General features: G+C 43.5%; 1 pseudogene; it reads left to right on the top strand.

The window, feature by feature from the left end:
• LOC136655718 (beta-mannosidase-like) overlaps positions 1 to 12533 on the top strand; it is a 35752-nt pseudogene that overhangs the window by 11956 nt on the left and 11263 nt on the right.

The following is a 12533-nucleotide window of genomic DNA, read 5'->3' as shown; positions in this document are numbered from 1 at the left end:
AATTAGGCAAAAATCACCTCTTTCTAGACTTTTTTTTTCCTGAGAGACCTTGTGATCTTGGCCTATAGATGTTGGATCTCCTGTATGTGGGCCATCTTTGGCTGTCTCTCTGTAGGGATAGTGGAAGTAGAGTGCTGGGTAGCTGGGAAGGGCTGATGTGCTTGCACACTCCTATGCATGATGTGCTAGATCAGGGTGTAGATACGTATTATCTAATCCTGTTCTATTTCTTTGAAGTAGCTTGTATTTCTGATGGGTGTGTCTCATTAATTCCAGGAGTAATATAATATAATATAATATACAGTATTTATATACCGCCTTTCTTGGTCTTTATTCAAGACTTTATTCAAGGCGGTTTACACAGGCAGGCTTATTAAATCCACGCAGGGATTTTTACAAATTGAAAGAAGGTTCTCTCTTTCAAGAACCACCACATTCAAGATGTTACACTCCGATCTGGTTTAACATTCTGGCCTCCATCCTCCCACGCTCCGAGCAGATGGAACAGCTCAGCTGCAGCTTGCCGGCTGCTTCAAGGTCGCACGGTGCCGGTGGCCTCGAACTGGCGACCTTGTGGATGTTAATCTTCAGGCAAATGGAGGCTCTACCCTCTAGACCAGACCTCCTGCCCTCCTGAGTAGTGTTCGTTTAGCTGGGGCTGGGCTCCCTCTTTCCCCACTCAGGGAATTTGGAAGGATGTTAGGAACCATCTCCCTATACTGAACACTATCTCCCGATCTTGTCTGATCTCGGAGCTAAGCCTGGTTAGTACTTGGATGGGAGACCGCCTGGGAATACCGGGTACTGTAGGCTGATACCATAGTCTTTCGAGACTGAAGGTTGCCAACCAACCAGGATTGAAGCGTTTATCAACTGATCTATTTCTCTGTGACTCCTCTTCATGGTAAGTCTTTCTTTCTAGACTCTAGAGTGGACTGGAAAAGTTAAATTTCCACTCTGGGGAAACTTATTAATTCATTATTAACAGATGTTGGTTCAAGCATCTTGTTTTTAGTGATACAGTTTTAGATAAATAACATCCTGAAGTAACCTTTGCACATGACAGAGAAAATATAGGTGTTCTCCTTAGGTCCTCCAGAGATCATTCAGGCCTTTTTGAAGTCATTATTCAATGTGAAATATGTTTCTAATTTAAGCAGTTTTAGTAAGTTCCAGTTTTTATGCATCTTCCATAATTCTTTGAATGGATTACAGATGGACTATAAGCATCATCCTTAATGCTTTGACAATTTGCCATCTCTGGCATTATATATTTTATGAATTGCCCAGGGTGAAAGGTGCTGTTGATAGCTCATATTATAACAATTTTCCTGTAAATGCTGTGAAATTGAAAACTAACCACTCTGCAGGCCATATTCATATAAAATGGCAGCGTTATTTTGAGTTCAGTTTTGTAATGTGGAAAAATGACTATCCAAAGCTTGTTTTGCCAGAATTATGTTTGTGCCTGTGAACTGAACTTTAAACAGCATTTATTTTCTCAGTGCATCAGTCACTTCTGGTAAATATGGTGTCTGTCATCACAGTGTACATGCCCATCTCCAGGTCTTAAGGAAACCCATGAAACATACATAGCATGTAGTGACTACCTAGACTAGCTCACTGACCCCTGAGCATACATGTGAACTGTACTCTGCACTGACACAACTGAAGTGGTTCTCACAACTGTAATCACAACAGCATTCTAGATTATAGGTGCAGGAAGTAAGTATCACAGATGTAATCACTGGGGCAAGTGCGGCAGTGAATGTGAATGCGGCTGTTGCCTGTATGTTCCCCATTTATATTGCACCCTTCCTGTAAGCTCATAGGATTATCCCATTTTATCCCCTTCTCTGAAGTAGTCTGTACCAAGAAGTAAGCAACTTTCCTGCAGCTACCAATTCTTGGTTTAGTGGGAACAGACTCAGGGCACAATCCTAACCAACTTTCCAGCACTGACTTAAGGGCAATGCAGCTCCAAGATAAGGAAACAAACATTCCCTTACCTTGAGGAGGCATCCATGACTGCCCCCCCAACTGCAGGATGCTGCACATGCCCCATTAGCACAGCTATGTCAGAGTTGGAAAGTTGGTTAGGATTTGGGCCTTATTTTATTAGTTAAAATTTTATCTACACTGCTATCCCTGTGAGGTATTTTAGGTTCAGAGATGATGACTAGTCCAGGAGCACCAGTGTGCTTCATGGGTGAGGGGGGATTTGAACTCAGATCTCTCCAGTTGTAGTCCAGCACTCTAATCACTCCAGTGCTCTAGCTCTCACCATTCTCAGTTGTAAGTGAATAAACGTGTTTATATAAAATAAATGTTTTGTTCTCCATTCTCTGCAACACTACTGGCTTATTTTGTGTTTTTCAGTGCAAGGCTTTCAACGGTGGAATCTCAAAATAGAGTCGGATTTTGATGTGGTGAGCTCAAAACCGGTTGCTGGTCACATGACTGTGCTAGTTCCTGAGCTACATACCGAACAAAAGCAGGCTATTGAGTTTCACCCTGGAAAAGGCAGCACTGCACTGCGTATCAATGTGAGCAAGGTGAGGGGCTGGTTCTCTGGCAGTCCTGCTGAATGCCAAGTATTCCCTCCTGTATGGATATATCTGAAGCATGTTGAGGCTTGCCGAAAACAATGTTAAGACTTCTAGATTGCACTCTAAGGGTGCAATCCTAATCCCTTATGTCAGTGCTTTCCAGCACTGACATAGCGGTGCCAATGGGACATGTGCTGCATCCTGCAGTTGCGTGTCACTCACAGAGGCCTCCTCAAAGTAAGGGCATGTTTGTTCCCTTCCCTCAGAGCTGCATTGCCCTTATGTCAGTGCTGGAAAGGATTGACATAAGGGGTTGGGATTGCGCCCTCAGTGTCACTATGCAAACCCATGCATATAACTGTGGGTACAATCCAGGCCAAGCTGAGCAACCTTAAGTGCCATGATTTTTGGTGGGAGAGTTTAACATACGCTCAGGACTCTTTTGTTGACTTCAGAGTGTTCCATTTCCACATCCTTGTTGCTCTGTGTTCTTTGTGGCACATTAGCAAAGAAGAAACCCCAAAGAAGAAATTTTATACACTCTTGCAGTGTATAAAAGCTTTCCTGAGAGTGTTGCAAGGTGCGAAACCAAGATGTTACAAGGGATCCTAGATGTTACAAGAGATCTCAGATGTTGCACTGTAATCCCAGGTACCAAAGCAAACTCCGTAGACAATAGTGATCAAATCCAGGCTTTTATTTTAAATCCATCAGCAAAAGATTGTAAATCCATTCACGTCTCCAAAGGAGACTGTGTGCATCAGAAATGGGGAGAAGAGAAACTCCAAAGGAGACTGCTTGCACCAGAAGTGGGAAGAAGAGAAGCGTGTAACGCCTCCTTTAGCTGACTTTTATTACAATCTCCAGTTACAATTGGGGTTCCAATTACAATTGGGGTTCCCTCCTTGAAACACATTTGAAGACAATTCATTGGTGGGTTCAAAACATCCGTTGTTTTATAATAGGCCATCTCATACATCCATCATATACAATATACCCCCAGCAGTTAGCCAATGGCACTGCATTTCAATTTAGCTTAAAATGACCTCACCTATAACCATCGCATGATCCACTGTGGCCTTCATGTGCAGCCCGTGAAATGCAACAAAATTGTTGCTAAAAGGTTGCGAGCTCTGCTAAAACAACAAAACTGCTATCTGCTGCATTTTCTGTGGGAAGTTGACCTTTGCAATGTGTTAATCCAGAAGTGCTTTGATATCATGTCTCTTTAAACTCTAGAATGCAGTTAGTCCACTAAAACTCAGTTAAAATATTACTATTTGTTAGTCACACTTATGTGTACCCTAAAACTGATTTCAAAATGAAAAACAAGGAAATATGAGGAAACTAAGCTGACCAATATCCTTCTATGAAAGCTGGTGTGAAGATTTGCTTTCTAGCATTTGTGTGCACAGCCTAGTGCTCTGAAAGTTTTCAAACTGGACGTTAAAGCAATGTTAAAACTTCAAGCCGAATTCAAACTGCTAGACTTTTTTTTCTGTGCTCTGAAGACAAAGACTTCATTCAAATGTATCAACATTATTCTAAGAGAACATCTTGTGGCAGGCTGCCCAATCTCAGCAAACCGTTTGACTTGTAGGAAAAACCGAAACCCTTTTAAAACTGAAACCATTTCTTCCTTTGCTCTCAAAACCATGCTGTTTACATTTCAGGTAAGCATTCTATACCATAACTAACAGTCCTTGATACCTTCCAACAAGAGTAGTTGCTTGAAATTTGTTTTTGTCACCACAGGTGACCAGAGAAGTAGCTGACTGCAAACCTGAGCATCTTTTCATGCTTTACTTCTCTTCTTCAGCTCCTCTGTAGTTATTTGCAGGGAAAACTCGGCAGGGCTTGACTTAAGTCGAGTCTAGAGTCTCCATCCCATGACTTGACTTGAAAACAAACCATAACGGGAGCACTTTCTGAGTCGCCGAGTCGCCATTGCAACTCAATAGGACTTGAGTCTAGTTCCCCCCCTTAAAAAGCCCGCCATGGAAAAAATGGGGCTGCTGCCGGGTGGTGTGTATGCTTCAGTGTTGCATGTCGACTCTCCCCTGCCATCTCTACCCACCCCAATGCTTGGCAGCAGTGTGGAATGCGCCCACCACTTCCCTTCCCCCGTACGATCCCGCCCTGGCTGTGATGAAGGAAACCCCCCCTTCACTCCATGGGCATGGCAGGGAGAGGGTGCATCCTGGCTCGACCAGGTAGGAGTACGCGGGGTGGAGGCAGTGCAAGCCAAGCGAGCGAGGAAAAGCCCGCCGTGGCTGCGCAGAGGGAAATGGGTCAGAGGGAAATGGGTCTGCGCTGTACCAAATGGGAAATGGGTACTCAGTGTACCCTTTAAACATTCCCCCAATGTTCCCCCCTCCACTGCAACTGTCAGACAGCAGTGTGGAGCACACATGCCCCTTCTGCAACAGAACATGCAGCTGGAAAACCAGCAGGAGAACGACAGGGAAGCTCTGCTGAGAGAGGCTTGGACAAAAGTGTAGGTAATAGAAGTAGTCACCACCCATGCTATGCCCACCTTCATCCTAACTGTCAGGCAGCAGTGTGGAATGTGCTGACCTGACCCCTTCCCTTCCCTGTGCCACACCAAATGCAGCTGGAAAACCAGCAGAGCATGTCAGGGAAACTCTTCCAAGAGAGGTTTGGACAAAGGTGTAGGTCAGGGGTGCTCAATAGGTGGATCGCGATCTACCGGTAGATCGCGAGGCAAAATGAGTAGATCACGGAGCCCTGTCTCTCCAAACTGTTAATATGTCAGTTTTGTCTAGTGACTAGACGAAACTGACATATTTAGCTGACACTAAACTGACACTGAAACTGACACTTTAGCTGCTCTTCAGGCATGCAGCAACAAAACTGACGAAACTGACTAGACTCCAGCAGGGGCTCCATACATTAAAGGGGGTGTCTGTCAGATGCTTCCTTCCCCCCTGGTAGATCTCCGGGCCTTGCTGGGTTTCAAAGTAGCTCTCGAGCCAAAAAAGTGTGAGCACCCCTGGTGTAGGTGATAGAATTCACGCCCCACTGTGTCCACCTCCATCAGATAGCAGATCACCTGTCAGATAGCAGTACGGAACACACCCACCCCTTCCCTCCCCTCTCCCCCACTTGTCCCTGTTTCCTACACCCCTCCTTCTGCTTGCAAAACCCACTTGTCCGTATGGGGAAAAATGACTGCTCTTGCTCCCCCCAGCCACCTAACCTCTCACGGAGACGCATCCTTCAGCCAGTGGATGTTGTGGACACTCATCCTTCGGCCAGTGGATGCTCTGGAGACACATCTTTCAGCCAGTGAATACAGTGGAGAACCAGCGGAGGCGATTTGCTGTCTGGGGTCTGTGCAAAACCCAGGTAAAATTGTTACATTTTGCAGAAAGCGCAGCAGGTGCAGCATCACTAGATCTAGCCAATTTGTTGAAGTGCAAACAAAAAAAAGTTAACCCTTCTGCTTCATCCCCCCCAAATGCCCTGCTAGTTGCTGGAGCTTGCGCACGCCAAAAAGGGCTTCCCAGATGAAAGCAAGAGGTTTTTGTTGTGAGAGGGAGGCAGCGCAACCCGTGTCAGTTGGCACGCGACTCAAGTCATCAGAGTGGAATGCAAGTCAGGGGGGATCCTGACTCAAGTGTTTCCAGTCTTCTATGCACATGACTTGTGAGTCAATGAGTCAGTAACTTTTTACTTTGTCAGTCACTTTTTTACAATGATCTACAGCTCTGGCCTATTACCCAATGCCTGGCTTACAGCAACAGTCGTGCCTATTCATAAAAAGGGTGACCCTACCATACCAGGAAACTTTCGGCCTGTTAGTTTGCTTTCTGTACTAGGTAAGATCTATGCTAAATATCTTTGCAATAAACTCACTCTTTGGGTTACTTCGCAAGGCATCTTAGGCCCCGAGCAATCTGGCTTCTGTCGGGGCAAATCAACTTTGGATAATTGCCTGATCCTGTCTCATTTGGCCTATAAGCAGGTCAGGATATGTAAGGCCCGTCTTTATGTAGCCTTCCTTGAATTGAAAGGTGCCTTTGATTCTGTGGATAGGGAGCTTCTTTGGGCCATGTTGGAAGACATGGGGATTGATAAAAGATTACTGCTGCTGATTAGGTCCCTCCATCTAAATACCTCGTGTAGGGTTAGATGCTCCTGGAGGGGGAATCTAACTCACTCCATCATCACTAACGAAGGGGTCAAACAGGACTGTGTCTTGGCCCCCATGCTTTTCAACCTATTTCTAAACGATCTTGCCCCTTCCCTGAAGGAAGTAGATGGCCATTGTCCAAAGCTTGGCGCAAGCCAAGTGCCGCTACTTCTGTACGCGGATGATGCAGTACTGATATCTCGTACTAGGACTGGCCTGAAACGTCTGCTCAGTCGTGCCACAGAGTATTTTTTGACCAACAAATTGCAGATCAATTATGCTAAATCTAAGATAATGGTATTTGCTAACAGATGGAAAGCTTTTAAGTGGTCTTGTAATGGTAACAAAATGGAACAGGTTAAGCATTTTAAGTACCTGGGTATCAACTTCCATTACAGACTCACTTGGGCTTTTCATCGCAGGGCAGTGCAGAACGCATCCAAACTAGCTTCCTCAGCCATTTCCCGTTTCTTTTTCACCTGCGGAAATGGTTATGTTCCGGCTGCTCTGGAGGCGTTTAAGGGAAAGTTTCTTTCCCAGGTTCTTTATGGTTCTCCTGTCTGGTATAAGGTTATTAACCAATCACTAGAACGCGTCCAAGCCTCCTTTTTACGGAAGATTTTGGGCTTATCCAGGTGCGTTCCCTACTCGGTCCTGTGTCTCGAGGTGGGGTTAATTCGACTAAGGACTACTGTATGGTTAAGACTTTTGAAATTTTGGTTTAGGATTTTATTTAACACCACCTCTTCTGATCTAATGCAACAATTATTATCGGATCCAGTCCTGCCTATTGAGATCACTGATCTTCTAACTAAAATTAAGTCAATAGGGCTGGACACTGAAGAGTTAGGTATGATTGGTTGTGATGCAGCTTACAGAATTGTCAAAGGAAGAATTCTAGATATTGAACAACAAGAGCTGTTTAGTGCCGCCAGAACCACATGTTCTCCACTCCATCTTCATATTCCAGTCAGTTTTGGGAAACCGGCCTCCTTCTTTTACCACCTGGTGTGCCCACAGGCCCGGAGAGCGTTTACACTGGCAAGGTGTAACGCTCTTCCATCAGCCTTGTTAACGGGCAGGTTCAGCGGTATCCCCTTACTTAAGAGAGGAAATGCAAGTGTGGTAGGGATTGCGTTGAGACTTTAATGCATACCTTTTTTTATTGCCCGCTACATGTTGTGTCACGCAAGAAATTTCTAGGTCCATTGCTAGCTAGGATGCAGGGCTGGGAGGATTCAACCATGCTTCAGTCTCTCCTTTCCACTCCTGATCCTGAGATTCTGGATAATGTTGCTTCCTTTTTATCTGGGGTAATAGCCAGGCAGAGCCCTGGGACTCTGGGCAGTGACTGATGTTTTTGCTTATGTTGTGTTGTCTTTGTACATTCCTGTCTTGTTCTGTTCTTTCTCTGTATTTTATGCCAATAAAGGTCTTACTGAACTGAACTGATTTGTGACCAAGTTATATGAGGGACAGCTTTCTCACATATGTTCTGGCCCGCCCTCTGAGGTCATCTGAGTGCAGGGTGACAAGATAAAATGGAGGACAGGGTGGCTATACCTTTAACCATGGTATAGAAGAGGGAAATTTGACAGGTGCAGCTTTAAAAACCCTTCCATGTTGTACCTGCCAAAATTTCCTTGTCTATACAGTGGTTAAAAATAGAGTCACTCTGTCCTCCATTGTCTCTGGTCACCCTGTGTGAGTAGGGTCTCCTGCAAGTGCCGCCCTGTTCCAAACTAGAGGGATGGAGATGCAAAGGCGAGCCTTCTCTGAGCTACAGTTATGGCATTCCCTGCCAGGAGAACTAAAAACCGCCCCTCAGTGAGGGCTCAAAACATTTGTCTGGTGTTTCAGTGTCTGCTCCCTGTGCTTCTGTAATAGCGTTTTTATTCAGCTACTTTATTGTGTTCTGAATAGTCATCCCCCATTGGTTTTATTGTTTTTTAATTATTTCATTTATTGTTTTTTATATACAGGTGGACCCTTGTTATTCACGAGGGTTCCTTTCCTGGAACCCATGCGAATACCGAATATCATGTGAAACAAAGTTGCACAAAATTCAGGGTCCACCCAGCTCTGAATGCGAATGGCGCCTTCCTCCAGTCATGTGTGGAGCTGTTCTGACACCCATAGAGGCCGCGCACAGCCTCCACAGGCCTCAAAACAGCCTCTGGAGGTCCTAGATGGGCACTTCTGGTTTTCGGGTGACAACTGGAAGTGCCCTTCTAGGACCTCTAGAGGCCGTTCTGAGGCCTGTGGAGGCTGTGCATGACCTCCATGGGCCTCAGAAAGGCTTCTGGTGATCCTAGAGAGGCACTTCTGATTTTTGCTGGCCTCAGATTTTAAAGGCCTCAGAAGAGCCTTTGGAGGGCTCAGGTGGGGGCAAGTCTGGCTCCACGCAGATCCTGAGGACCCGCATTGAGCCAGATTCGTGGATAGAAATTCTGCAAATTTAGAGGCTCTACCTGTACTGTTAATTTTATTGCTGGATGTTAGTAAGCTGCCTTGGGCATTTGCTCCAGCATGAGAAAGGTGGGATATAAATTTTTAGATAAATGATACAGGTCCATAGGCATTGTTATAATTGTCTGGTCCCCAGACTGCAAATATATGAAAGCTTTATGGAAAGGTAAATTTGGGGAAGGGGTATGAAGAGAGTAAGAAATGCTCTTTCTTTACTTAATTGCCTTAGTTGTTTTCCATTGATCGGTAAAACTGCTGTTTTCCTACAGAGATTTTGAGAGGAGGTGTAGAAATACCTGTTTATATTTCACAAGCTTTTATATTGTAAGCATTTGTATAGCAGTTATTTTTGTGCCATTCCCCAGAAAGAGATCCTAGATGTTTCATTTTCCGTAACTATGCTGATAAAGATGGGGTCTGATCAGGTAGGAAAGTGCACTGATGGAATCGTTTGCGTTAAATAGCTGAATAAATAGATACGTTCCTTCAAATGTATGCTGTCATTTCCCATGTTAGATGTCTTGATTGGACTGCACATAAGGGCCTACAGGTGAAGCTATGGAAAAGAAACTCGTCTCTGGGTAGTATTTCAAGCCTGGGAAGGCCTGACTGCAGTTTTCCAACTAAGCAGCAGCAAATTGGTGTGCAGGGATATGACATCACTAACAGCCAATGAGGAAGCTCCAGCAGTGCTTTTGCTTCTGATGCTCTTATCTGTTTTACATAGCAAGGTGGAGGATTCATATTAATAATGCTTTCTGTACTATGAATTCATGGGCATTTGCATGCTATTACTAGCAGCAATTCAAATAACGAAACATAGAATATTAATGGCTAAGCTTTGTAATTGTGCCTTGCTGATAGGCATGACAAATCATATTGTTAAAACAGTTTCCTCCTTTCTTGCAGTCTGTGAGGTTCTCTACCTATTCATCACCGATCCCTCCATTTGTAGGTTTGTAGGTTCATCACCGATCCCTCCATTTCATGGTTCATGCATTCTTATTCCCTTGTAGCAGTTTACTACTCTAGTGATACAGTTGTGCACCAGTATTTTGTTGTTGTTGCTTGAGAGAAGCTATTGCTCAGCCTGTATATTTTATTTGCAAGGTGTAACTAAAAGACAATTAAATCAGGACTGCAGGAGAATTGCATGTTATGTCAGTGATGATATTCTTGTAAGCCCCCTTTGAATGAATGGTAAGAGCACAATTTTTGGTACAATGTATATGGAGAAGCCATATTAAGGACATAAGGAAACATTTCCTGTCAAAATGCAGTTTAAATGATTGATGATAATACAAATATAGATTAAAATGAGTGCATATAATATGCTACCTAAGCAGTGGAACCTCAAATGGCATATGTTGCATATACTATTCACTATTCAATATATTCACTATGCACTATTCAGCCTGTTCTTGAAGTTTGCATTTAATTTTTTGGGGGGGGGGGCATATGAAGTTATAATTGAGGGTGGGTGAGGATTTCCTTTACTCTTTTCAAGGCACTTAATCCTGCTAGACCCTTTGGGTGTGACAGATCCCATATTTTGTGAATTCTCAGTAGCCGTTTCTCAATCATGTCCCTTGTGACTTCTTGGTCTCCTGGAAAACTACTGAAACCATTCTTTACAATGCTTCTGTGAGGCTCTTGCATTCTCTGTGACATTACCTGTGGCTCCCAGTGTGTCAGTCCTCAGTCACTCCCCATGATTAGTGGGGTTTAGGTCAGCTTAGGTCAACTTGTTCCAACAAGGGCCAGAGGAAGAACAAGTTCTTAAATGCTTCCAGGTCTAGTCTACCCCCACAGGGTCCACCACCCTGCTTGGAGAGGTGGAAGACCATCTTGTAATAGATGTCTGGTGTCATGAGGTAGGACAACAATATATATTTGGCACCTTTAGAGGTTCATGTCTGATTTGTAGCAAGCTGTTCTGAATGCTGCCACATGCTTGGTTTTCACAGACTGAAGTGACTCACAATAGGTACTCAGATTTATTTTGGAATAAGTCTTTAATTTGTAACATATTTAGTAGGACCTAAGAGGACTGGGCCATGCATTTTAAATTGTGGGCTGGCAGAAGGTAGATTGGAATCTACTGATTAGATCTCTGGTTAGTTTGCCTTACATAAGCCAAGGATTCTGACTCATAGTTGTTGAATTATATGAAAGAAAATTTCAAGAAAAAACATTCTCAGTTGTAGCTGGACTTGTACTAATTGCTTATCTCTCAGCCTCTCTGCTCCTTGCCTGCAAAATATGAGTATTCTGCAAAGTAGGAGTAATTTTCACCTGACTTTTGCCTTCCAATCAGATTTCCTTCTTTTCTATTTAAGAGCATGGCACTGGAGACTTGGTGGCCAAGGGGATATGGAAACCAGACTGGCTACAAGATGATGACAACATTTACCATTGAGGGAGGATACAACATTGCTACTTTTTCTAAGGTGGGCCAATTCTACCGCCTAAGGGCCCATTCCTATCCAATTTTCCAGTTGATGAATTGTCTTCTTAATGACTCTTAACTTAGAGTCAAAAGGTCAGCAAGGCTGTTTTTAAATCACCAGAGCAAAGAAACTTTGTGTTTTAAATTGATTTGCTATAGTGCGTTTTTTGCCATCCACGTGAGTGCTTGGAACGGAACCCACGCGAATTAGTCTCAACCTGTAAAAACAACCTGAACAAGAAATTATAAAATCAATTCAGAAATAAAATTGAATTGTTAAAACATTCAAATTAAACAGTAATGCAGCAGTCCATCAAAAGAGAATCAAAAGCAAAACTTAACAAAATAACTCAAGTGATACAAAGAAGCAATGAACAAATTCCAAAGTAAGCACATAAACCATCCCCAATGACCAAGAGCCGTTCCTTTGAAGCTAGTTAGAACAAAACAGTTTTAAGATCCCTTGAGTGTTCTTTTACAATGTTCTTTTACTTTTAAAAGAATATGTGCTTCTCCAAACATGCACCAGAGAGCTGTGATTAGCTTACTGTATCCCCATGTTTGGAGAAGTGTGCTTCCTCGTCATGCTTTATGACATTTTGTTCAGTCAATATTACTGTACATGTTGCAAGCATGCTTGCTATGCAAAATGTCAATTGGTGTTGAATAGGCAGAAAGAAACATGGGGAGAAGAGAAGCTTTTTGTTCACACATGTACTTGATTCTCCAGAATTGTGATGTGCAATATTTAATACTCCAGTGATATAAAAAATACTAAAGGGTCAAACTTTATTTTTAAAGTATTATGCATATTTAAATTATCATGTAGTTTGACTGTATCGACACAGTGGGGAATCTTCTGTTGATAGCTGTGTGGGAGGAAACAATGCGATGAGAGTCAGAGTTTCTG

The sequence above is a fragment of the Tiliqua scincoides genome, chromosome 6 (genome assembly GCF_035046505.1).
Source record: "Tiliqua scincoides isolate rTilSci1 chromosome 6, rTilSci1.hap2, whole genome shotgun sequence".
NCBI lineage: Eukaryota > Metazoa > Chordata > Lepidosauria > Squamata > Scincidae > Tiliqua > Tiliqua scincoides.
Note: the sequence above shows the minus strand (reverse complement) of the source record. Positions and strands in the feature narration are given on the sequence as shown.